The 24,191-nt window shown below is 36.1% G+C and overlaps 1 long non-coding RNA gene across 1 annotated transcript in view; it reads left to right on the forward strand.

The window, feature by feature from the left end:
- The window catches only part of LOC145553153 (uncharacterized), a 43,169-nt gene extending 20,187 nt beyond the window's left edge, over window positions 1–22,982 (forward strand). Inside the window, exon 3 of the long non-coding RNA XR_014089399.1 lies at window positions 22,392–22,982. This is a non-coding gene — a long non-coding RNA (uncharacterized LOC145553153). The remainder of the gene's footprint in view (window positions 1–22,391) is intronic.
- Window positions 22,983–24,191: the final 1,209 nt, after the last annotated feature.

Raw genomic sequence — 24,191 nt, forward strand, 5'->3', positions numbered from 1 at the left:
ACTAAAGGACAGAACAATGTTTTGAGCAAATGGCAACAAACATCAGATCTGATTTTGAATTTTTTATTTTATTCACAAGGAGACATGACAATATATTTTGGATTTTTTTACTGTTATAAAAAAGAGCAAATGAAAATAGGTATCCACTTGCTGTGGCTAGCAAAAACACTGCTTGTTGAAACAGGACATTAGAAAAGGATCAATTTAACCCTTTTAGACATTGCCTCAAATGTAAAACAATGACTCCCAGGATTGTTTTGCATGTATGTATTACTTAGAGGAAGAAAACAAAAATAGCATCTGAATCCAAATTTTTATTTGTAGACCCTGTACAAATATACATTTACACACCTGGCTGATAAAGGGTTGGGGTTATTCTGATCTGATGCTTCAAAAGTTGTGGGAATTTTGCTTTATGCTCACAGATTTTTAACACATGACAACTATGTGGCCAGATAATTAACACAGCTGTAACATTCTTTAAAAAAACAGGCACAAGGGGAGGAGCACAGCAGAATACATGTGTAGTGCTGTATTGTAAGTTAAGTCAAGTTAGCTCTACTTTCTGCTTCCAAAAATGTGTAACTATCACTACATGTAAAAAGAAAATGCATAAGAAGTGAGTATCCTATTATATATCAAGTCTTCTCAAAGTTTTCCATCATATTACAACACATTTCTTAGCCAGCAAGAAATACATATCGATGGATAGACTAAAACAAATGTGGACCCTGGCACATTAAAAAAGAGTTCATCTAATTAAATAGTCTTCTCAGAGTCACACATGTCTTGTAAATGTAGTTCAAAGAATTTCCAAGACCACTTTATATTTATATCATTTTGCTTTTGAGAATACAAAGCTCCGTCACTTTTTAATGACTGGGGAATGGTCTGTTGTTTGTATTAATTACACCTTAATAAGAGGAGACAAACTGAGTGTGAAAACATGTTTTAACACTTGTACGGATTAAAAACTGAATTTAACACTTTGATGTCAACACTTTTAAGGTCAACATGGATATTAATGGCAAGTTGGGGATTTTTTTTATTTGTTTCTTCACAACACAGCTGCAGCACTGGAGCAGAGTGTAAATGTGCTGCTCATGTCTTATACCTGCAGACAATGATCATCTGCTATAAAAGTCCAATTCCCACTGGGAACACGGAGTACTCCTCCATATCGGTAGGTTTGAAACAGCTTCTATAGGCAGAAGATGTTAAACAAGCATATGACTTTAAAATTACACAAATGTTTTTGCTGGATTGTCTTCTGTTGGTTGCCGATATGAACCAGATAATCGCATGTGGAAATTAATTTGCAACATAATCTGACCACTATTTCATCTGAAGCGCTCTGAGCAGGAATTATGGCTTTATCTTCACCTAATGCAGCATGACTCCCATCTGACTTCCTGTTGTAATAATGTCTACTTTCTTGTTGTTCCAGGACTGAATTTCTAGGTCAGTGATACAATGTTTTTTTATTTTGCTGCTGTTGTTGTTTTACTCTGATGTTCCCTCCCCAAAGCCTCCATTATACAACGGTGAAAATGGGACAATGGTAATTAAAAGTAAAGGCAGCCTTATGAAAATTCCTTCACCTTGTGGAGAAGCACCCATATGGAGCTCTTCGTGTGAGAACTACAGAGAGAAAAAGAGATTTCAGGCAGAAACTGGTCTCAGAACGAGTAAAGAGCTAACTTGTCTTTAGGTTTTAAAACATCCATCCTCCAAATAGGCTCGATTCTACACGTTTAATTCTGACTTACAGGATGTTAACTGATTCTCAAAACCACAACTCCTCCTCTCCTTTTATTTGAAAAAGTGTTTTTTTACATCTTTGTTAAAACTATCATTTTGCCAGGATGGTATAGCATGAGGTAGATAATCTCTGTCTTCTCCCAGTGCTCCCAGTGTTATTTACAGGAACAGAAGCTTGGTCAGAAACAACCAATCACAGCGAGGAGGAGGGTCTTAGTGTCGTCAATCAGGCTCATGTTCACGTTGCTTAAACTCTCCCCCTTGTGCTTTGCTACTCTACATCTTTTTCCTGACAGCAGAACCTGTGTGAATGCTCAGGCTAGTTAGCACTACGACCGTGGATAAACATTTTTCCTGTAATTGTAAGTTGTTTCTCCGCCATAAGTACAGTAACAGCAGTAAGATCTTCCTCCTGGCTCTGACTGGTTGTTGTTGGTGCAATTCAAACAGCAATAGTCACTCAGGGAAGATCTTTTATTTTTTCCACAGATTATCAGTCTTGCATTACGCTGTTACAACATAATGACAGTTGTAACAAACATATAAAAACTGATTTAAAAAAAAAGTTACATGCTGCAGCTTTAAACTTGTTACAAAGGGATTCTTAGGACACTTCTTTTCTTGAAGATCCCCAACTAAGATTTCTTATCAGACCCTTAACAGTTCGGCTCCAATTTCTTTTTATCAGGGTGACCCATGATGAAGATACTGCAGTTCTGCAGAAGCAGATAAATCATGGAGGCATTTCAAAGAGTGTCTCTCTGTCCATATGAAAGACACATGTTCACTTTAAGTAGAGGTGCCCTAAAACACCCTAATAGCCTCCTGTGTTCCAGCTTTGTGTTATCCTTGTGCATAGAAGGTTATATCAGCCATGAGACCTGTCGTTCCGACTGTAATCTTACAGGCTTCCCTTATGTGATCATCTGTATGCCTTTATTTTATTGTTTTTTTATGTGTATCATGAAGGGATTGCTGACACGTCTTTCATCAGAGGTCACCTTTATCACTTTGGTGAATCTACTTTAAAGTGTATCATCGCAGGTGTTTTACAAACCCTGATATATTTATATTTTTACCAGTTAGAAAGGTGCAAGAGAAGCATTTCACATTTAGATAGACCCAGATACAATAGAAGCCCTGCCAGCTAGAATCAACATATAGGAAAGACATTATTTTAGCTCAATTTTTTCTTCCTTTTGAACAAATAACATTCATTACAGGCTCATATTCACTTAGTTGACTGTGGCTTATTCTTTGAAAAGTAAATTTCAGCATTACAAGGCTTACAGTTTAAAGGAAAGCATTGCAACACTGTCAAATGGCAGTAGTATGTATTTCCTACACATATACTTACATTTTTTGGAGTTCTACAGTTTCAATAGAGAAACATAGCATCATTTCTACTGCAGCATTTTAATTTCTGGTTGTAACTGATGTATTCCTCCCTGCAAAACAGTTTTCTTTTGTGGTTTCTTATTATCCAACAAAATCCTGAAATAATTCTGATATATTTGATTTCTAATTGTGCTCATTTGCTTTCATAGAAAGTCCTTAAGTTATCACCGTGTGCTCTGTGAACCCAAATTCAAGTTTTATAGTTTCATCCTTCTTGCAAAGTTGAGGAAAGATATTCGAAGCCTTAGTCTGCCACCTGCTGGTGAGCAAAATTAATGCATTTTCCCCAAAAACTAAAGCAGGCATTTCGCTGTCGTATTTTTCTACAACCACAAGTCCAACATGATTCTGCATCTATTAAAAATTATCAATAAAAATAGCGAGACATTTTTCTGACATAAACATAAACAGAAACTGGAATATATATAATGATGAAAGTTACATTATTTGCCTAACTTTAATCATTAAAAGGTATTTAAGTTGATATTCATTCTTTCAAAAAATGTATGAGTTTAAAGAATAAATTATATTGCATGTGATCATCATTCCGGTTATAATACCTGCGTTTCCATTACAAATATGCGCAAAACTGTCAATATTCCGCTGACGTCGAAAAAAAACGTGAGTAGGTTTGTTCACGCGATAAATCAGTAAAAAAAAAACATGCCGCGCCATGATTCCCCAACTACTTCCTGTCATCTTCTTCGTGGTTTGTGCCAATGGCGACATACTGTTGTGAATCATGTGACTCGTGTGATGCAAAAAAGAAAAAGAAGATAAGTTTCCATGCAGTTTTAGCAATTTTGATACACCAAAAAACGTTAATTTATATATATATATATATATATATATATATATATATATATATATATATATAATTTTTGTTTCTTTTAAATATGCATACCTCCATATCTCTGTTAGGCATCACAGAAACAGCAAAAATGGTCAAACATGAGAGTCTGTTTCTGACAGCAGCCTAATTGTGGAAATCAAACATCAGCTTGATGTTTCATAGGGCTGACAAGCCCAGAATGAATGTCTACCACCTAAAGTTGCAGCAGTGAGCATGTGAAATGGACCCAGGAGCAGCTGAGAAAGGCCTCCGGTCTAATTAGTGGAGATTTCTTTTACATCGTTTAGACAGGCGAGTGCACCTGGGGAGCAGATAACACAGCTTCTTAAAAAGTATTCAGATCACTGGAGGAAGTGATGCTCTTGTCAATGCTCAGCAGGGAAATTATGGCATTTACATGGGAATGAATATGACTTTAAACGGGTCAAATGAAACTGTTTCACGGCAACAAGATTCCCCAATGGCAGTGCCCTATTTCAGATGTGTATCCTGGAATTTCTTAATTTGGAAAATATACGCAAAAAAGAATATTTGTCCTCCCTACATCAGAAGAAGATCACGCCTCTGTGGGATTTGTTGGAAAACAATTCCCATCAGAGGAGGCACCATTTTGACATTGAAATTCCTCTTTTTTAAGCTTTTTATTTCAGGTATTTATTTCAATCATTTTGTAAAGCAACCTATTTATCAAGCATAAGCTCAGAGGAACTGAAAAGGTTAAAATTTAAACAGCACCTGTTTCTTTTCTTGGCTCTCTTAACATGCCATGCATGTTGCTTCTAATATGTTTCAAAGGAAAATAATTGTAGGAGAAGTTCGTGCAAAGATCTACTGCAAGAGGTGACTTCCAGGCTGTGAATATTAATTATCTGAATTTAAAAATAATCTTACAAAACAACCTCCAGCTGTTCTCTTCTTAACATTTTTCCTTGACCCTCTGGGAAAGAGACGTAATGTCAGGGCAAGGGTCGCCAGTCTTTACCCATCATAGAGCCAGCAGTGGGAATAGATAAATTTTTCAAACTTTAGTGACTTCTTTTTCACTAATTATTCATGATGTTTTTTTTTGTGTGGTTCATTTCTGAGATTAGTGTGACTTTACCATGACCTAGCAGGAGGTGGAGAGATTTGCTGTGTTCTTATTGGTGTCCTTCCCTTGGAGCTGTGGAGCTCCAGGGTCATGGGTCAGTTCATTGGGTTAATTAGTCATATTTGTCACTCTGTCAGAGCCCTAAGGACGGTGCACCAACTGCATCTGTTTATGTTCCGATAATTTTCCAGTCCATTAATCACAAGCTCCAATCTCTTTTTTATATTCCATCATTGTTGAAACACATTGTTTCTTGTAAAAGCATTTTCAACCTTCGTCTGATTGTTGCAATAACTGTCTGACTTTGACTAGGACATTCTTACACATGAATATGTTCTGCTGAACCTGAAGTTAGGATATGACCTATAACCTCTGAAAACGCTGTTTAAAGAGCCGCGTCGTAATTTGAAAGCTTTGAATCAGATGCTAACTTCAGTGCCATGTTTTCCCCTGAAATGGTCCTGTGACTTTTCTTTGCTCTAACTTGGTTTCTTTTTGTTGTAGCTGTGATGTTTGAGACATATCATCTTCCTATTTTATTTTGATAACAGTTTTTTATTTGTAGTTTCTGTTCCTGTTTCAGTCCAGCATCTGGTTTCTATTTGTAATCTCCCTGTTGCAGCTGACCTCAATGTGTTTACATACAGCTCATGTTTTTTTTTCTTTCTTTTGTTAAATTCTCCAACAGTTTATTTTCTCTTTTTAATATTCAAAAATAAAAAGAAATATGCTACAGAATAAATTGTTAGACCATGCTTTTTAATATTTCAGTAGTCTATGTATTTTTGTTTATGCTTTTTAGATTAAGTAAATACAACAGGTCAGCTCTATTTGTATGTTTAAAGTTTTGTTTTCTTGCAGTTTGAAATCTACATTGAGGGATAATTATAAGTGTTATTTGCACCCTGCCTGCAACCTATGATTAGGTTGTAGCACAATGCTGTTGCCTATTAAAGTGTTTTAAAACCTGATCAGCAGGATGTTAGAGCACCTTTAAAAATCTGAGCTTTAACAGATATTTGGAGAAAACCTGAGGAAATACATCAGCAGTGATTTTAGGCTGCCAGTCTGTTTAGAGAGGCTGAAAGGCTGTTCTGATTCTACATCGAGCAACAGCACCCCCTGGAGGCCACATGTCCCCAGAGAGTACACTGCAAAGCTCTTCTCATGAACCCACCTATCCTGAGTACAGTCTGTTCACTACGGAAGAGGATTAGGGCCACTGGAAAAAAAAAAATAAAACAGTTCTGACTTTAATCTCAGAATTCTGAGATTAAAGTCAGAACAGTTTTTTTTTTCCAGTGGCCCTAATCCTCTTCCGTAGTTCACACTCATGCCCTCAGCTGAGGATAAAACCCCAAAACTGAGAAAAAGTTTCTTTCCTGATTAAAAAAAATAAGTCTGACTCTTTTATTCAGGAAATATGAACAAAAAAGTTATTTGGAGGAGTAAAAAAGTCTGACTATTTTATTCCTCCAAAGGACCAGTAACAGTCTGCCACTCTGACATCCTTTGTCACAATCTCATAATCTCAGTTGTAAAGAATTGAATATTTGCAGTTGTGCGCATATTTAAATGTATCTGTCTGCAACAGACACAATGGATATTCTTGTAGACTTTTTTTATGCTGCACTGGTATGTCTTGTTCTACTGTTTTTTGTTTTTTTCTACTACAGCTGCAATTTCTTTCTTTTTATTTTGCATCAAATGATGAAAACGGAATGCCATTTTTTTTTTTGGCATATGCTTCTCAGTCCTTTAAGATAATTACATTTTAACTTTAGCAAATAAGTTTCCAATTTTATCGAGGCCAAGAGCTTTTACTGAAAATTACATGAAAGCAACAGAGCAATTTATGTTTTTACTTAAACATTTAACTACACTGGATGTTGCAAGACAAAGAAGGGCAGACAGATAAATTAGGTGTGCTTTGCAGAAAACATTAAATAAGTAGGTATTCATGCATATGTCAAAATCTAGACTTTGAAAGTAAGTAAGCAACAGAAGACAACCAAAGTTGACTGAAAAACTGAACATTAATTCTGGTGGGAGTTTTTTCTTCCAAATTCTAATCACAGTTTTATAAAAATCCACCCAAGATCCTCTGACAATAAACCCAAACATGGATAATTAATGTACTTTTAACTAGAATGCAATTTAGCTATAAATTTCTTTTAAGCTTTTATCTGGCACTATTGAAGTTTATATTCAGTACATCTGACAGAAAATAAATGGGCAGAGAGAGAAGTGGGGAAGACATGTAGAGAGGATCCCAGGATTGGCTGCATCATGCAAGCTGCCACCTTTTAAGCTATTTTTCTTTTTCCTAAGTTTGATGTTCTTGTCTCCGTCTCCAGTGGATTAATATTAAAAGGGCAGTGTCAGAGAAACAGGTCTGTGTGGGAAGAAACATCTTCTTCCTCCACTGTTGAGCGAGGCAACCTTCATAATTGAAGAAATTTATGGTGTCTTTTATGCCACCATGCAGCTTTTCGTCACAGTTTAGTTTGGAGACATTCAGCGTTGATATCAAAAGGAAGTCCTGCTTTTAAATAGAGAAAAAATACCTTGTTAGAGTGAGTGAACCAGGAAGCAGATCTACCACTGGATGGCATTGTGATCCAAGAAATGAGCTCTGCCTCTGTTCCCTCTCTAAAGTGCCAATTCCTTGACCTTCACAGACTGACTCCACAACAGAATATCGCTTTTTCAGACTCCGTTTGTGTCAAATTGGTTAAATGAGGTTATTAAATGGAAAATAAATAAATAAATAAAGATAAATCGTTTAGCAAAAATGTGAGAATGCCAAATATTTGGTGTAGCTTCTTTAATCCTTGCAAAAAAAATTAACAACATTTCTCCTTTTGTAGTTGTGTGTGTCACCCTAACTAATGCAACCTTTTGTAACAATCCTTTCAGAGGATCAAATGTTAACAATGCCACACATAACTCTGGGATTTCAAGGGTAGAAATCATTTAACAGCATAAAGGCTTCAAAGAGAAAACTTATTAAATCTGGTAACAAACCAAATAGTCACATACAGATTGTGAAAAGACCCATTTTTTCTTGGCTGTCAAAAATTAAATCAAGCTAAACTTTTCATGTTTTAGGTCATTTAGGATCAACAACATTATTTCCATTTAATAAATCCCAGAAAACTTATGGACATCCAGTCTGGTTCCTCCTTGGCTACCATTACTAGACTCCTGAAATTATCATGTTCATCTATTCCAACAACTACATATAAGGATAAACAACATGGAATAGTCAATTGACACTGAATGTTCATAGTTCAGTTTTCTAATTGTCATGAATGTGAATCATTCTAGAGGGTTTGTCAGCAACTCACCAATCTGCGGTCGCTATTTATCCTGAAGAACTTAACGTCAAACAACGTTACTGGGGTCCAGTGTTGGTAATGCGCCGCTGCGGTCATAGAGAACTAAAGGAAAATAGGAAATCGATACGTATTACAAATTATTACTTGTTAAATTTTGATCTTTTGTAAATGTTACCAAACTGTAGATAATCATCATGTCTGTGTTTTTTTTTTCAGTTCAGTTTACGATCATCTTAAGGTATTTTATACAACAAACATATCAGACCTGTACATATAAATATATAGTCAAATGATTCCAATAACAACTACATCTTTTCAGATGCTGGGCTTTTGTAGAGCCACTGGAGTAATACCGAGTGATTGATTATTCCAGAAAAGCAGGAAATTAGAAGTCACACTGGTATGATCATTTTTAATTTATATCTCAGGGCTATTTTTCATCACTGTTCCATGTCTTACTGTCATACCTCACGTGAACAATCTTTTTTTTTTCTTAATGACTAGCAAACAGCTCTTTCACTCTTTATTGCAGTCAGTTTAAAACTAATAACAGATTTTTTTTCAATTATAAAATCAGTAAACTAATCCAAGGTTGAAAAGCTGTCTGTGAAAAATTAAGTGCACCCTTGCAGTTTCAGTAGGGATCAAGAGGAAAAGTAGCATTTAGCTACAGATAATCAAATGAATTTTATTGCATGATGCTTATCAGACGTGACCACCTTTATAAAAACAACAGTGCAGGCAGTGTGTTGCTTTATAACCAATAGGTGTGTGTTAACATAATGCCAAAATTACGGAGGCCGACGGGTCCAAACGCCCTCCAAACAGCTAAACTTGCTGTGATACCTGAATGATGCAAACTCCAAAACAAACACAGGCAAAAAAAAAAACAGATTCAACAGAAAAATGTTGCCAACAAAAAATACTGCAACCACAGGACATGGAAGCAAATTGGAAAAATGGCACAAATACAAAAACAGGAGCAAGTATAAAGTACTGAAAGCTTGATCCATGTAAAAGTCAAACTAACTTTCCTTTTGTTATGAGATGCAAAACCTTAAAACTAACAGGGTGCACTTTTTTTTTTTGTTGTTGTTGCAATTGCTGTATTTAGCCGTAGCAATGTTTACTTCAAATATTTAATGGATACTCGCGTAATTCGGAATTCATACCTATAAAATTATTTCAGGGATTTTTCAGAGACAGTTTATTTCCAGGTTATTAGATGTAAGACTTTGATCACCTCTTTTCCACTTGTTTCCAGTCATAAACAATAAAACCAATCAGCTCCCAGATTGAACCCAAATGTAGCAAAGTGATAGATTTCACGACGACATAATTGCTCGGGTTTTTGTCTCACAGAAAATGTAATCTTTTTCGTAAATGGATTAGTGGGTAAAACAATCAAGAGTGAAGTGAAGGGCAGACAGGAGAGTTTAATGGATTCTGTCCCCAAAATGAATGTATTATTCTCCTACAACATATTCACTCACTCCCCCGCTGCACCGAGCGTGTGTACATGTGTGTGTTTCCACCACTTTCCCTCCAGTGTTCTTAAGAGAATTGAATGAGGCAGAATAAATCATAGTGCGATCAAGATGTCATCTTCATGATAATGAAAACATGATGCCTCATAATAAGTTTCCAGATCAAAGGGAGCCGCTGGGGCTTGGTAACTCAGAGCCAAGTGGCCAAAAAGTGCTCAGAGTAGAGATGGATTTAGCAGACAGTGAGGATGATTTAATAATGTTTTCCTTCTGAAGTTTATGTTTCACTTTATGCTTTGTTCTATAGAAACATGATCCGTGTTGTCCAGTCAGATTACTTTGAGTGTGTTTGGAATGTTGCTACCAAAGGAGCGATTAAGTTTTCTGCACCAGGCTGGTCCAAGTGTTTTATCAGGCCCCAAGCAGGATTTACCTCACTTTCAGTTTAGCTCATAAACCAACAAATCCGTGCTTCTCCAAACTGTTTGTAATCAGGACCAAATCAAAGTGCTGAGACGGGGAGTGGCTGATGCGCAGTTCTCAAACCGCATGCGGATTTCTTCCCTCTCCTGTGCAGCTCGCAACAACTTGACTGGTCTGTCAAGATTCTCACTTTAACTGCAGTTTACAGAGTATTTTATTGTGAAAAATATCAGCTTTCACCCCAGATTGACTCTGTTCTGCTGGTCAGTCTATTGCACTTAATTCAACTGACCCACCAGCACTGGTTAACCTGAAAATCACCTCGAGGCAAACTAAACATTGTAAGATGTCAATAGGACTGGTTTCAAGTTTTGTCACTTTCTCCAGTTTTATTTAAAAAATACTAATTTTTACAGATCTACATCGGTAAAAAAAAAAAAGAACCTGCTTGAGATTTGTAACAGTCTTTTAAAAAACTGAGTTTGATTTTGCTTCATTTTCTTCCAGAATGTGCATTACCAACATTTTCTTGAGATTTGTTATATTTTCTCTGGAGTTCAGAAAAACTTACCAAAAGTCAGAAAGTGTGATAACTGTAACAAAATGATATTTTATTACTGGAAATCCAAACTTTTTATTTTTGAAACTGGAACTAATCTTTCTGCTTTGCCCACTCCAGTCACTTTTACCACAAAGTTTCAAGTAACTTTAATTAGCTTTGGAACCATTATCTGTAGAAAATAAATTAGAAAATATCGAACTGATTTTATTACTTGTAATTTTAATTTGCAGATATCTGTCCCCAGATCTACAAGAAGAAATCAAAAGTGAAGTATCCTCACTGCAACTAATGATTATTTTAAGAATTGATCATTCTATTGATTTTTCTGGTAATTATTTGACTAATCGGATAAAAAAAAAAATTCGCATTCTGCAGATTTTTCACTTAACCACTTAAGTCTATTTTTTTTACCCAATATTAGTAATACATTAAAAATGGAAATAAGCAAAAAAAATGTATTCCTTTTTTATAAAAAATAAAAATAAAAATGGCCTAAAATGATCATTTGTAGCAAAAACATCTTTCTACTAATCTATTTTATTTATTTATTTATTTATTTATTTATTTATTTATTTATTTTAATATAGGATTTTTTTTGTGTGTTATAAAGTTTGAACCAGATGACACTAAAAATGCCACTTGAGGAGTTCTGGGTAGAGCATATTTACAGATAAATACGGTTTTATCTTAATTACAAAATGTGTATGTGTTTTTTGTACAGTTTTGACTTAATTGCTGCTCTGACTGCGTTGCTCTTTTAGCAAATGACCCTTTTCACATCTGCATACTACAGTTAATCAACAGACAATTATTTTTAAAAAATCAATTAATCTCAACTAATTTGAATAATCATTCCAGCCCTATTGGAAACCTACACAACTTAGCAGCATGGGGTGAAGTAGAGGCTTGTGAAATACTCCAGGTTGCATACTCCAAACGGCCTTTTCGTTTGCTTATGCCTTGGGAACGCTCCGCTTCCCGTAACAGCCTCAGCCTTGACATTTGTTTGCAACAGTAAAAATCTAACAGCTCAACAAAATGCCAGTAGGGTTGTATAGGTTATTGATGAAAAGTTACCAGAGAAAGCAGCGGTTGCTCTTGAAACTCTACCGCAACAATAGGTCAGCAAAGGGGAAATCAAGGGGAGAAAACCAAGCAGCATTCAGCTTATAGGAAATAATTTTAGACATTCCAAGAGAGTACTAAAACCCAGATTTACAGACGGTTGTGTCTGTAAATCCGTGTTTACAACCTCAGCCCCCTCATCAATTTTTCAACAAAGTTGCTCTCATATTTCAGCTGCAGTCTTTTATTATATTTTACGTTTCTCCAAGTAAAAATGAAAAGTAAGATTCGTTGATGATCTGCAGCTTCTACCCTTCCAGTATGCGTGATGTGTATCCGTCTAGATAGGAGATGAAGTTCATCATTTCAGGATGATCCATTTGTTCACTTTATGTTCATGAGACAGCAAGACCTACTGCAGGAGGGGGGAAAGAATTCAGCAGATCATTTTGTTTTCCTGTAATCTAGACAGACGTTGGAAACTTTGTGTTTTATTTAGATAAAGACAGTGTTTGGCTAATAACAGCTGTGTTCTGCAAAATGTATCTTTAAATGGAGGTCAAGGTTGTTTTTTCTTCTCTAATAGCTGAAAACTAAGAAATCTGAATAAAGCTGGGGAAAGTTGTAAAAGTTGACTTTAGTACAAATGTTTTTTTTATTATTATTATCATTATTATTTGAGTAGATTTGTGTCAAGCAAAGTGGATAATAAGCCAGAATTATCTTGTTTTTTATTTAATTGCTTCCATGGTTGCAGACCGCTGTGAGTTTTGGAAACGTAATGATCGTTCAGTTGGTCCATTTGTCTTCACCATTACTTTACCTGAACTAAAAAGCTCCCCAGATGTGCTGGGCTGTATTGATGCCTCTCAATTGAGGCCTTAATGAAAGCTCTGTCCCACCGCTGTGATGCTGTTCCTTGACAACACTTCACATCCGCCTCTCCAGGAAAAGAACCAAACAAGATGCTCCGGTCTCCTTCGCTCCGAAATGAGCTCCCCTTCTGTGATGAAAAATGCCGCCTGTCTCTTTGCTTATTGCTGTGGCATTTAGTTGGCTCAGTGTGGTGATTTGAAGAGCCTGTGGAGTCAAAGCTATTTCTCCTGCTTGCAGCTTAATGCTCTGACTCAACAAACCTGACCATTGTCATTTTCCTCCATCGGCTTCATGGCGGCCGTGAAGAAAAGCCAAGAAGTGCCGGTAATAACCTTGAAGGAGAAGGGGTGTGATTGCACCTCCATTTCACACCGAGGACCTCTCTCTTGCTTCCCCCAGTGGAGCAGTAAAATGCTATATAGGATGAGGAGTGAGAATGGCAGCGAAGTAGACACAGTGTTTTGTTAGTGGCAGGAGATAAAAGAGGAACTTGTGAGTTGGGGGAGGCATAGATGGGCACGGCAGGACCCAGTGTGCGTCTCAGAAAACAAGGTATCACACTTCAGGGCCTGCTTCTCCACTTTCTTTAGGAATGTATTTTCGTCCACAGTCTAATCCTAATGGGTTGCTGGGGGCAGTGTGTGCTTCTTGAACTGTGCCACTCTGTCTGCTAGAATTACTCTCGACCAGCATAATTTACCAATCTCACTCAGCCTAAATCTCCACAAAAGGGATAACATGTTGAGTACTTGTCCTCTGGGCAAAGAGATTATAGGTCAGGCTTACAGTAGAGAAAACCCACTTCTATACTTTAAGAAGCGGCTGAAGCTATTTAAAGGGTTTCCGTTTTATTTTGCTATGTACAGGGAACTAAATACATTTACAGAATAGAATAGAATATACTTTATTTAAAAAGGACCCAAGGTTGTAAACTGCGTAGAAGCAGCTGCCCAAACAGACAGTAAATACACATGCAGTGCATATAAACATCTAGAAACGTAGACTAATACACAAAAGTAAAAACAAACAAAAAAAGAAAGAAAAAACAGAACAGCAAGGTTGTTGCTCAACTTTCAGGCCTCTATGTATTATCGATTTAAAATCCTGATTCAAAATTTTCATGGAGGTGGGTACAAAAGAGTATTATTTATGAAGGGTAATAGTATTAAATTTTAAGGGTTTGTGTCTATTTTTCTCTTTTAAATGTACCTGCAGGGCTTTGCAGGATTCCTTGAACCACAAATATTCTAAATGTTCTTTCTTGTCATTGTATGATTGAATGACACAAAGTCTTACAAAATTGTAAGTGGAATAAAAATTATAAAATGATTAAATGGTGTAAATTGATCTTTTGGTACTGTTATATATATATTTTTTTTGTCAAAGTAAAGTCACTCATCAAAAAGTAAGTATGTGTAATTATTGTGAGCTGTGAATATGGAGAATTTACTGCAGCTAACTATGTATTATTCAGTGAGATATTATTTGTGACAGCTGCCGAACTCAAAATGACCATGAAGCACAGTTTGTTTATATTTTCATGCCATGTGGCATACGTCTAATTTAGTAATTTCACCCTCATTTTTTCCGCCCGGGGGAATATTTCTTCCTCTATTTAACAATTGACAACAGCAACTGACCATTATGTGGTATAGATAACGATCACTTACCATTATATTAGTGCAATTCACTGCTGCTTTCGTGCAATTACACAATGGCTTTGGCAATTTGCTTTCCCAAAGCTCCCCACAACAGAGCTGTTGACCTTGCAGTGCAAATGTTCCGTGATGGTAAATGGTTGTCATTTGGGCTGCCATGCCTCATGAAGCCATCTACGCTGTTATGTCTTGCCTTCGAGCTCCTGCTGATCACCAAATTACAGTGGTGCATGACTAATTGGGCAGCTATTGCCTGAAGCTGAATAAATTTTGCGGGATTGGTCTATGTTGCAGAGTTTGCAGCTTGGTATACAGGCGAATATATATATATATTTTTTTTAAACAAGCTTTCTGGATTTCTGCTGTGTTGCACTGTTAGTTGAGCTTTTTATTTTATTCCACAATGTATTACTTTGATGAATGAAATGGACTCCGTTCGATTGAACCTCTAGATGTCACTGTTGTTTAACCGCTGCTCTGAAATGATCCACCAGTCAATTTAAACTGATGAGGCAACTTGTATAACATCAGACGGTCCTAATCCTCATCTCTGGTTTTTTTTTCTTTTTTTATTATTTCTCATAAAACATCCCCCTTTAGAAAAATAAGTATCGCGAATGACAGTTCATGCTGGCTCAATGCAATTATTCCTAATTACGGGAAATAAGATGTAAGAACCTGGTTGCCAGTCAGAACCCGCCATTAAGCTAAAACAGTTGGGATGTGTGGTGTTATGTTTCTGCCCTTGAGAGTGACATAACAACAAACAGCCAGAAGTGCCCATTTCCCCTCACCTGTGTTTCTTCCAAAACCTCTTCATGTAGTAACATAGATTATTTTCTCTTCATCTTCTGGCAAGACAATTAGGCTTTAACCGAGGAAAGCACTTCAGCATAATGGCGTATCCCATGTCATCCCATAAACCAGAGAGCTCGGTTTTCAGTTTTTGATCAGAACTTCTTAGAAACAACACACAGCAAGGATCTGTGGGGGTGCATACTGTAACACAACAATGTGCTGTCACAGCTCTGAGATATTGTATCCGTTTTTATCTTACTGAAAAATGCAGACAGGGAATCTAAATTCTGGGCTTTTTCTTTTTTTTTTTTCTTTAGCTTTATAAACTGTGCTGTAAAAAGTATTTTCCTCTTCACTGATTTCTTTTTTGTGTATTTTCTCCTCTGCTAAATGTTATAGATTATAAAACAATTTTAACATCAAACAAAGATAATCTAAGTAAATTTTCAACTCAACATTTCAGTTATTAACAGGACAGAGCTAATCTGGACCTAAATGTTAAAGTAACTGAACTCTAATCCTAATTACTGGATGTGAGCAGATCTGCCATCAAGAGTTTTAGCAAGTCCACTTTTTGATCTGCTTAAGGATATGTCATATAATCTCAATCATATTGAAGTCTAGACTTTGACTAAGCTACCACACAACCTTTTGTTGTATTTTTTTTAATTATTATTTTTAGCTATTTAGAGGTGGGCTTGCTGATTTGCTTTGGATCATTTTCCTGCTGCACTCTTGAGTTTAAGGTTACAATCTGATAGCTAGCTGCAGTTCTTCACAACTTTCTGGTAAAGGACAGAATTCATTGTTCCATCATCAGGTATGACAAGTTGTCCAGGTACTGAATAAGTAAATCCAGACAGTCTAACTATATCATCACCATGTTTGACTGTTTATATGTCCTTTTTATTCAAAATTAGCTTTTTTGTTGTATTGTAAATAGCAATTGTTTTCACTTTTCAAAGACCATTTTTGTAAACATACAACAATATGTTGTGATTTAATCACTATCACCACTACAAAAAAAAAGTTTCATGCTCAGTATTTTCTGTACTTGTGGTCAGTGTAGCTAGAGAAGTATTGGGAATGGACTTACAGGAAGGTTTTAATCTGGAGAGGTTCAGACGTATACCCAAAACATGGAGACGAAAACACAGAAATGCCATGTCTGCCTGGAATGAATAATGATATTTGAGAATCACAAATTACTAACAATAAGGGTGATTTTTTTTTTTTGGGAAAGAATTGCAAAGCATGACCCTTGTAACTGAGAGAAGACTAAATGCACACGTTAATGGAAAACATAGAAAGAGCACTGTAAAGAAAGCATGTTCTTCAGATACCAGCTTAGAGAAACAGAATATCTTCTTTTATTCGTATGGACCCCCTAATAAACCTTTGTCTACACTCTGACCACTTCTAGTATAAAAGTCTTGTTCCGCCATTGATTAACACAGACTGTAACTGAGGTAAATGAAGCGTACTATGTTTTAGATGTTGTCCTGGGTTAGTTTTCTCATTTGGTGGATAATGGCTCTAATTGTGGTTTATTTGAGAGAGAAAACCTTTATAACCCACTCCAGTGTGATAATGTTGTTTTTCATCTGTTTTAGATCAGTTTATGATGTGTTGGTTTATGACCTATTTTAGCCTTGTAAAGATTTTTTTTAACAAGGCATGGGTGTGCCTGTGAAACTGAATGATTGTTTCTAAATACAGTTAATTGTAGTTAATTCAAAATTTAACAAGGGAAGCTTAGATAGATTATTTTCAATTTTTTTTTTTTTTTGGGGGGGGGGGGGGTTCCTTAATAAATAAAATGACAAAAATAAAAACATGCAATGTTTACTTTGTCTGTGATATAATTTTTTTTATTACCAGAAACTCAGAGTTTGGGGTTTGTGTTTGAGTGGCACTGTAGGTTTTCTCTGGAGGTGGGTGGGGTGGGGGGCTCTTCCTGGCATCTGCCAATCATCAAGCTGCTGGATAAGAAGAGCTGAATGTTGGTCCTTCAATGCCTGAGTGTTGTCCTCTGCGATATCTCTGGCACTCTGTTGTTTCTCCTTGTGCCTTCATGTTAAGTGTCTCCTTATGATCTCCTCTCCAGAGGTACCTCTTCATTTGCTCTTAGATTCTTACCTATAAGCGTCTTTCTGTCGTCCACCGTCTACATCTCCAGCTCTGTAAACAGAGCTTATGGATCTCTACTGGCATCATATTAGCACAACCAGCAACCTCAATAATAGTTATAAGAGTTGTACTATTAATTTCGTTGTACTGCTTATTGTACAATGACAATAAATCTAATCTAATCTAATCTAATCTAATTGTCAGGTTAGTACTGGACAACATGGCTGAAAAACCTATCACAGTAAAAGTGTTTCATATCAGTCATTACTGATAATAATAGATTTTTTGTTGTTTGTTTTAAATATCTGAAATGCTGTCAGACTGGTGGCATGATCTTTCTTTTTCTATCCACAATTTTTAGTCCATGTTCTTGTTTTATTATTATTATTATTATTATTATTATTATTATTATTATTATTGGCCAAATCTCAAACTAATGCTGTGTAAGTTACTTAACAGACTGTTGCTAAGTAACCACATGTTACTCAACAGGTTGTTGCTAGGTAACCAAAGACTGAGTGAGTGAGTCGATGTCACCCACCTTGTTTAGCCGACCATAAGAGATTGAGAAGCCAAAGTCTTTCCTCTGCCTACATCCCCGACAATCCTGTGTGCTTCTGAATTGGAGTTCAGTAAAATTACTGAATATTATCTAATGATATGTGTCTATTATTACATATTGTTATTGATTTATTGTCTATACTTCCGGCTTCCCTTACCACAAATCATTCACTTCAACCTGTTTGCCCTCCAACATCTCCACGTTTCCTCAACTCCTCCAAACTGCAACAACTGCAGCTCCAGCTCCAAGACATGATCACCACCCAAACCAACACCCCAAGCTCTGCTCATTCCTCCACATCTCCAACATCAGCAACTGCACTTTCTCCATCGCAAAGCCTTATTCTTCACCTCGCCACCAATAAACCCCTCCCCGAATCAAATTGTGGACTGTTTGCACATTTGGTCGTCGTAATAAACCTTTAAAGCCTTTTCATTGACTCCTGGGAGTATCTTGCATGTGGGTCAGAAGCCTAAAAATAACGACAGAAACATTTATGGCCGACGAAAAAACAGATCCAACCTGAAAGGGATAGAAATATTTTTTCTCACAACACTGCATATGTTGAACGTGTTAGGAAAGTGCTCTTTACTTAATGACATCATATTATGTATGAATGTATATGAGTGAGTCATAGTTTCTTCCTTATGAGGTTCAGCCCATCGAGAGTCACATTCAGAGTCACATACTCTGTAGCCGTGTTTTATTTGCTCATATGGAGCCCCTGGGACCTCAATATGTTAGCAAAGCCAATCAGCACTGTATAATTGAAAAGGAGCACTAAATGACTGCAGACACAAGATTAGATAGTCACGGCAATGATGTGTGTTGAAAATCGAGTCTTGTACTACACACATGCGTCCCACTGGAAGATGCAGATAAGCTTGTATGAAAGTGTGCTGTGTGCACACAGGAAATGTGGTAAAATAGGGTGGAAACGGGCAATGATGATATGATGGAAAATGGCGAGGAGAGCTGGACATTAGGGGGTTTTTCTGGTGCGTTTGCCATTGTTGGTTGTTGACTGGTTTATGACTTTCTTGTTCTTGTACTGGTTAGCAAAAAAAAAGTTTAAAATGTAGAGCATTTTATTATTCAGTCTGTACTTTTTGTGTGCAAAATACAAACACTTTAAATGTATTTTATTAAACTTGTCTGTGCGATAATACTTTAACAATCTCCACTTACTGACCATCTAAAAATTAAGATTATAAGGTTTTCCTTTAAGTTTAATTTCTGTTCATCATCAAAATTTGCCAAGACATTTTGTTTTTATGGGTCTTTGTTCTTATTTTCAGTCATTAGTGTGAGAAGTGGGGAATTCCCAGAGCTTCATTTCCTCTTGATAACTAGAAGGATTGCAATTCATGCAAAAAGAAGCAGCTCCTGGGTGAATAGAAATGAACATGCTTTCCAGAAGCCTGACATTTCTGTTTAATGGATAGATTTTATTGATATCATATAATTTTCTAATTTTGTGATACATTAAATTTGGTGTTTTTTATTATCTGTGAGCCATAATTATCACAATAACAAGAAGTAAGGTTTGAAATATTTCATGTGTAATGGAACATTATGAATTTCACTCAGAAATGAGTGGAAAAAAATATTGAACTTGTTCACAATATTCAAATTATTTGAGAAGTACCTATAAATCGACATTGGCAGTATTTTTTAAGCTGGAATTGTGAATCTGAAATGTGTCCAAAGGGTTTATAATAAGTGAAATTGACTAAATATTTTGGAGAATTATTTTTACAGATAAAATTCTGTTTTTCGTGTCTCTCGTATGATGCAATAAATGGGTTTTTTCGGTCCTCAAATTAAACAATACAAAGCCAGGCATAACCCACGAGAATTCACATTTCAGGTAGTTTGAAGTAAATGCACATGGATGCTGGTTAAAGTAATGAGATTATTACCCGTCAACTGCAGGGAGTTGTGTTGTGTTGTGTTGTGTTGTGTTGTGTTGTGTTGTGTTGTGTTGTGTTGTGTTGTGTTGTGTTGTGTTGTGTTGTGTTGTGTTGTGTTTGCGGACTGCATTCTGTTTTCCACTGTAAATCCATGACAGACTAATAGGGTTTCCCACAAGGGAAATCTGCTTGCATTTCCTGTCCCAGAGCTGCCCTCTTCCTTCCTTGCTGAAAACCCACTGGCTGTGCTTTTTTCCTCTGCACCAGAGGAGCAGAGGTGGAGTCCAGCAGGGCTCTGTTAGAACATCCAAAAATAGGCCACAGTATCCTACCTAATCTGTTGAATTTGACACCGCATGGGTAGAAAGTGGTTTTCCTCGATTCCTTTTTACACAAACAGACAAAAAATATCACCAGAATGTGGGTAAATTTAACAGATATATTGTCAGAAAGGGAAAGTAAAAGTTTGGAAGTAGTTTAAGAGGGCTTAGATAAAGTACTACAAGATAAACTGGGAAATGTTCTTGCTTTTCTTCTTGTCAATCCTAATTGACCTCTGACTTTTCTGACCCTGTGAATTCCAGTTATGACTTGACCAGGGGAAAAAAAATCACATTGTTTGCTGGTAGCCGGGAGTCTTATGACCAAAACCCACAGCTTTGTTCCTCTATCTGAAAGGCCTGGAGTCCCTGGTGAAAGCTACAGCTGTTCTTTGATAACTGAACACAAAACAGAATAATTTTGGACTTAAGCTGGAAAAATTACCTTGTCATAATCTTTGCATTCCTACAGCTGGGTGTAACTTTTAAGGAGCAATGGTTGATTATTGAGACCTTTCTTAAAGCCATCATTGGTCCTTTAAAAAAAAAAAAAAGCTGCAAAACAAATGCAGCACAAAAAAGTGTCATTTCAGTTGTTTTATACTCAGTGATTTCAAGTATGAAGTGGTGCAATGAAATTTTGCTTTGCCATATGGTTTAATGTAATTTTACATTTTCTGCTGAACATGTTTTTCAAGAGTAATATAACTCTTGAAAAACTGTTTGCTTTAGAAATTGTGGATTGATCTGATATCAGGATTTCTTGCTTATCTGCAGACAACAAGACTATATTTGGATCAGAATCAATATTAATGGGAATATAGTTCAATAAGAGAAATTAAAATCAGATTTTTAATTACAATTTATAAAAGATACTCAACCAGTTTCTTGTTTACCCTGTAAAAACATTTTTACAGTGTAAATACTTGTTTTGACACACAATTTATTTTAATGTACAAAATAAAAATGATTGCACGTTATTTAAGGAGTTGTGTTAGTCTGTGTTAAATAGTTCAACGGGTTCAGCTTCTCGCTGTATTTGTTCCAAAATAATCTACTTACCCTGAGATTTTCTACTTTTTAATCCCCTTTTCTCTAATTCATATTTTCTGTAGGACTAAATAATTTAGCATTTTGTGGGTTAAAATGAGCAGTAAATAACATTTCATCCATGCGGTTTTCTTTATACATTTTAGTGTGGAAAATCTATTTTTATATCCACTTTACAAAATAAAAGATCATTTGTGGGATGTATGAACTGTTGCCCACAAACAAACTGAAAACTATGCAAATTATCATCGGGACGTGCAGAACACAAAGTTACTTGGTCCAGACGAATAACTGACAAATGTTATTATTTTTGGCATTTTTTCATTAAGGTGATTAGGCTACTGAAAGGTTGTAGATCGTACAGTTTTGACATAGTTTAACACACTGAAAACAAGATTTAGTCTATGGGAAGAATTCTGTTTTTATTAGCTCATAGATTTTATATTCATGTCTCGCCTCTGAATCCACAACACTGTCTTGCACCTTTGGCCTGTTGAGCATTGCAGGCTAAAGGCCTCAGTCAAGGTCACACAGCCGCTGACTTTCTGTGGGCAGAGTGCCGTCGTGCAACATTATACAGGCCACAGCTAGGAAACAAATTGAGAAGAATCAATATTAATGCTTGCAGTAGGTTACATATGAGTAGGTATCACAAGCTGTTTGACATGTTACGCTACATGCGTGCTTGTTGACTTTCTGGATATTTCTGGATTTCTGCTGTTTCTATACTGTTTTGCAGCTTTATTCACAGTCATTTAAAAATATACAAATATCAAAATATCAATCCTGTGCCAGAATCAAACATATTTTTCAATAAGTCCACATTTCTGTCTGACGTTATATCCTATTTTTAGATCAAATGTTTTCATTAGCTGTCAGAGACTGCCATATGAGCTCATGGCTGATTTCGCCTTTTATGCACAAAGAGTGAGCAGAAGTGATGTACTGTTCACAGAGTCACAGCTGTCAGAAATCTGGGATTGCAGGAAGCTATCAAGATGTTTTCGGGCTCCTCTACTTATAGAGAGAAAAATGAACACATGCCTTTCATCTGGACGGAGAGACACTCTTTGAAATGTGTCTTTCCTTTATGTCTTTCCACAGAGCTGCAGCATCTTCATCATTGGTCACCCTGATAAAAAGAAATAGGAGCTGAACTCTTAAAAGCAACATAAGAAATCTCAGTTGGGCAGCTTGAAGAAAAGAAGTGTCCTATGAATCTTTCAACAACAAGTTCAATGTCTAATTTTAAACCAATGTATGAAAATGTTTAATAATAATTATAATAATAATAATTATCATACAAACTTTTGCTGAAGCACCTCAGTGCAATTTTATTTTACACACTATTGGCTGATGTTTGCAAAGCAGCCAATCAAGGTGCACCATCTATTTTTTATTTTTTTTGGCACTAAGTGGCTGTACCTTCAAGAGCGGAAATAAGAAAGACTGTAGCTTCTGCTGTAGTTCTAAGATGGTTTCCACTGTGTATCTTAACGCATTTAGATGTTTATTTGGTGTTTGAACTATTGAAATAGGTAGCTATTAATATTTTTAGGGGAGGTCTCAAGTATTGATGGATGTTAGCTATTCATTGGCGACTATGGTTCCAAACCCCCGCAAATACCAGAGCTCTACTGTATGTGTAATGATGAAAATCGTGATTTAAAGAACATTTTTGAAAATAACCTTTAAAATAAACCTAAATTCAATTAAAACTTTTTTTATCCTAATGTTTTCTAATCTAAATTCTTATCTTGTGTTTTGATTGTCTGTAAGTGTAATATCATCATAACTAACAGAAATAAAGGCTTGAAAACATGAGTCTGTGTTCTTCATACCATGTTTTACTTAGTGACTTGAATTGTTAACTTCAGTAATATGATAATTTATTTAATATGACTGGATACATTTATTTAGTATTTCACACCTTAATAATTCCAATAAAACTTAGGTTCTCACCATATTTATTTGTCTCATCTTCTTGGTGATTTAAATGTTTAAAAATGTTTAATCCTGATTTAATTGATCCCCTAAATTAATTATCTAAATACTTGACGTAATCAGTATTTATTTTGTGCTTTTACAGCTTTTAAAAGCTGTAAAAATGGAGAAACGTCAACATGAGAAGTAGAAAGCATTTTTTTGGACCCTGATTCATATTTGTCATTGCTCTCTAGCCTATTTACTTGTCCACTTTGAAAACCTTCTTTGAGCCCCTCTTTGTTTTAGAGGTTCTTCCTGTTTTTCTTCCTTGCTGCTGTTTTGGTGGTGGTCAGCTCTGTCGCCTCTGAGCAACAAGACTCCATGCTGGAAGCAGCAGAAGCGCTGAATGTGTGGGGTTTGCATAAACAGTGGGTTAGATCTGTTTGTGATCCTAAATTTACATTGAGCATCTTGTGTCTTGATCCTATGATGTCAATCAATCGACAGGAAGACTTGGGAGGGTATCTTGTGTCATTTGCTGCCAGCCCTGAACAATAGGCCTGTCTGGGGGTGAAACGTGTCCTAGATGAAAAGTCAAGATGTTTACTCATAGTTTGCTCACACTGATTTCCGCCCACTTATGCTTGTGTATTCTGAGAGCAAAAGTGTATAAACAGAAGCATGAAGTTTGGTTTCAGTCTTTCAGAGGTGCAGGCGCATGTTTTGCAAACCACAGCAGCAAATTTGGTATTGCTATCATCGTAGCTACACATATATTTGTGTTTAGCGTGCTTTGCAAAAGTATTCATAGCTCTTGAGCCTTTCCCCATGTTGTCACATAACAAGTACAAAGGTCAGTACACTGGATAATTATGAAGTAGAATGAAAAGATGAATGCATTTTATTTCTTTTACTGATAAAAATTAATAAAATATGGCTAGTTTGCCATACTTTATTCAACAGCTCCCACTCTGTTAC

The sequence above is a fragment of the Poecilia reticulata genome, chromosome 10 (genome assembly GCF_904066995.2).
Source record: "Poecilia reticulata chromosome 10, P_reticulata-male-v2, whole genome shotgun sequence".
NCBI classification, from domain to species: domain Eukaryota; kingdom Metazoa; phylum Chordata; class Actinopteri; order Cyprinodontiformes; family Poeciliidae; genus Poecilia; species Poecilia reticulata.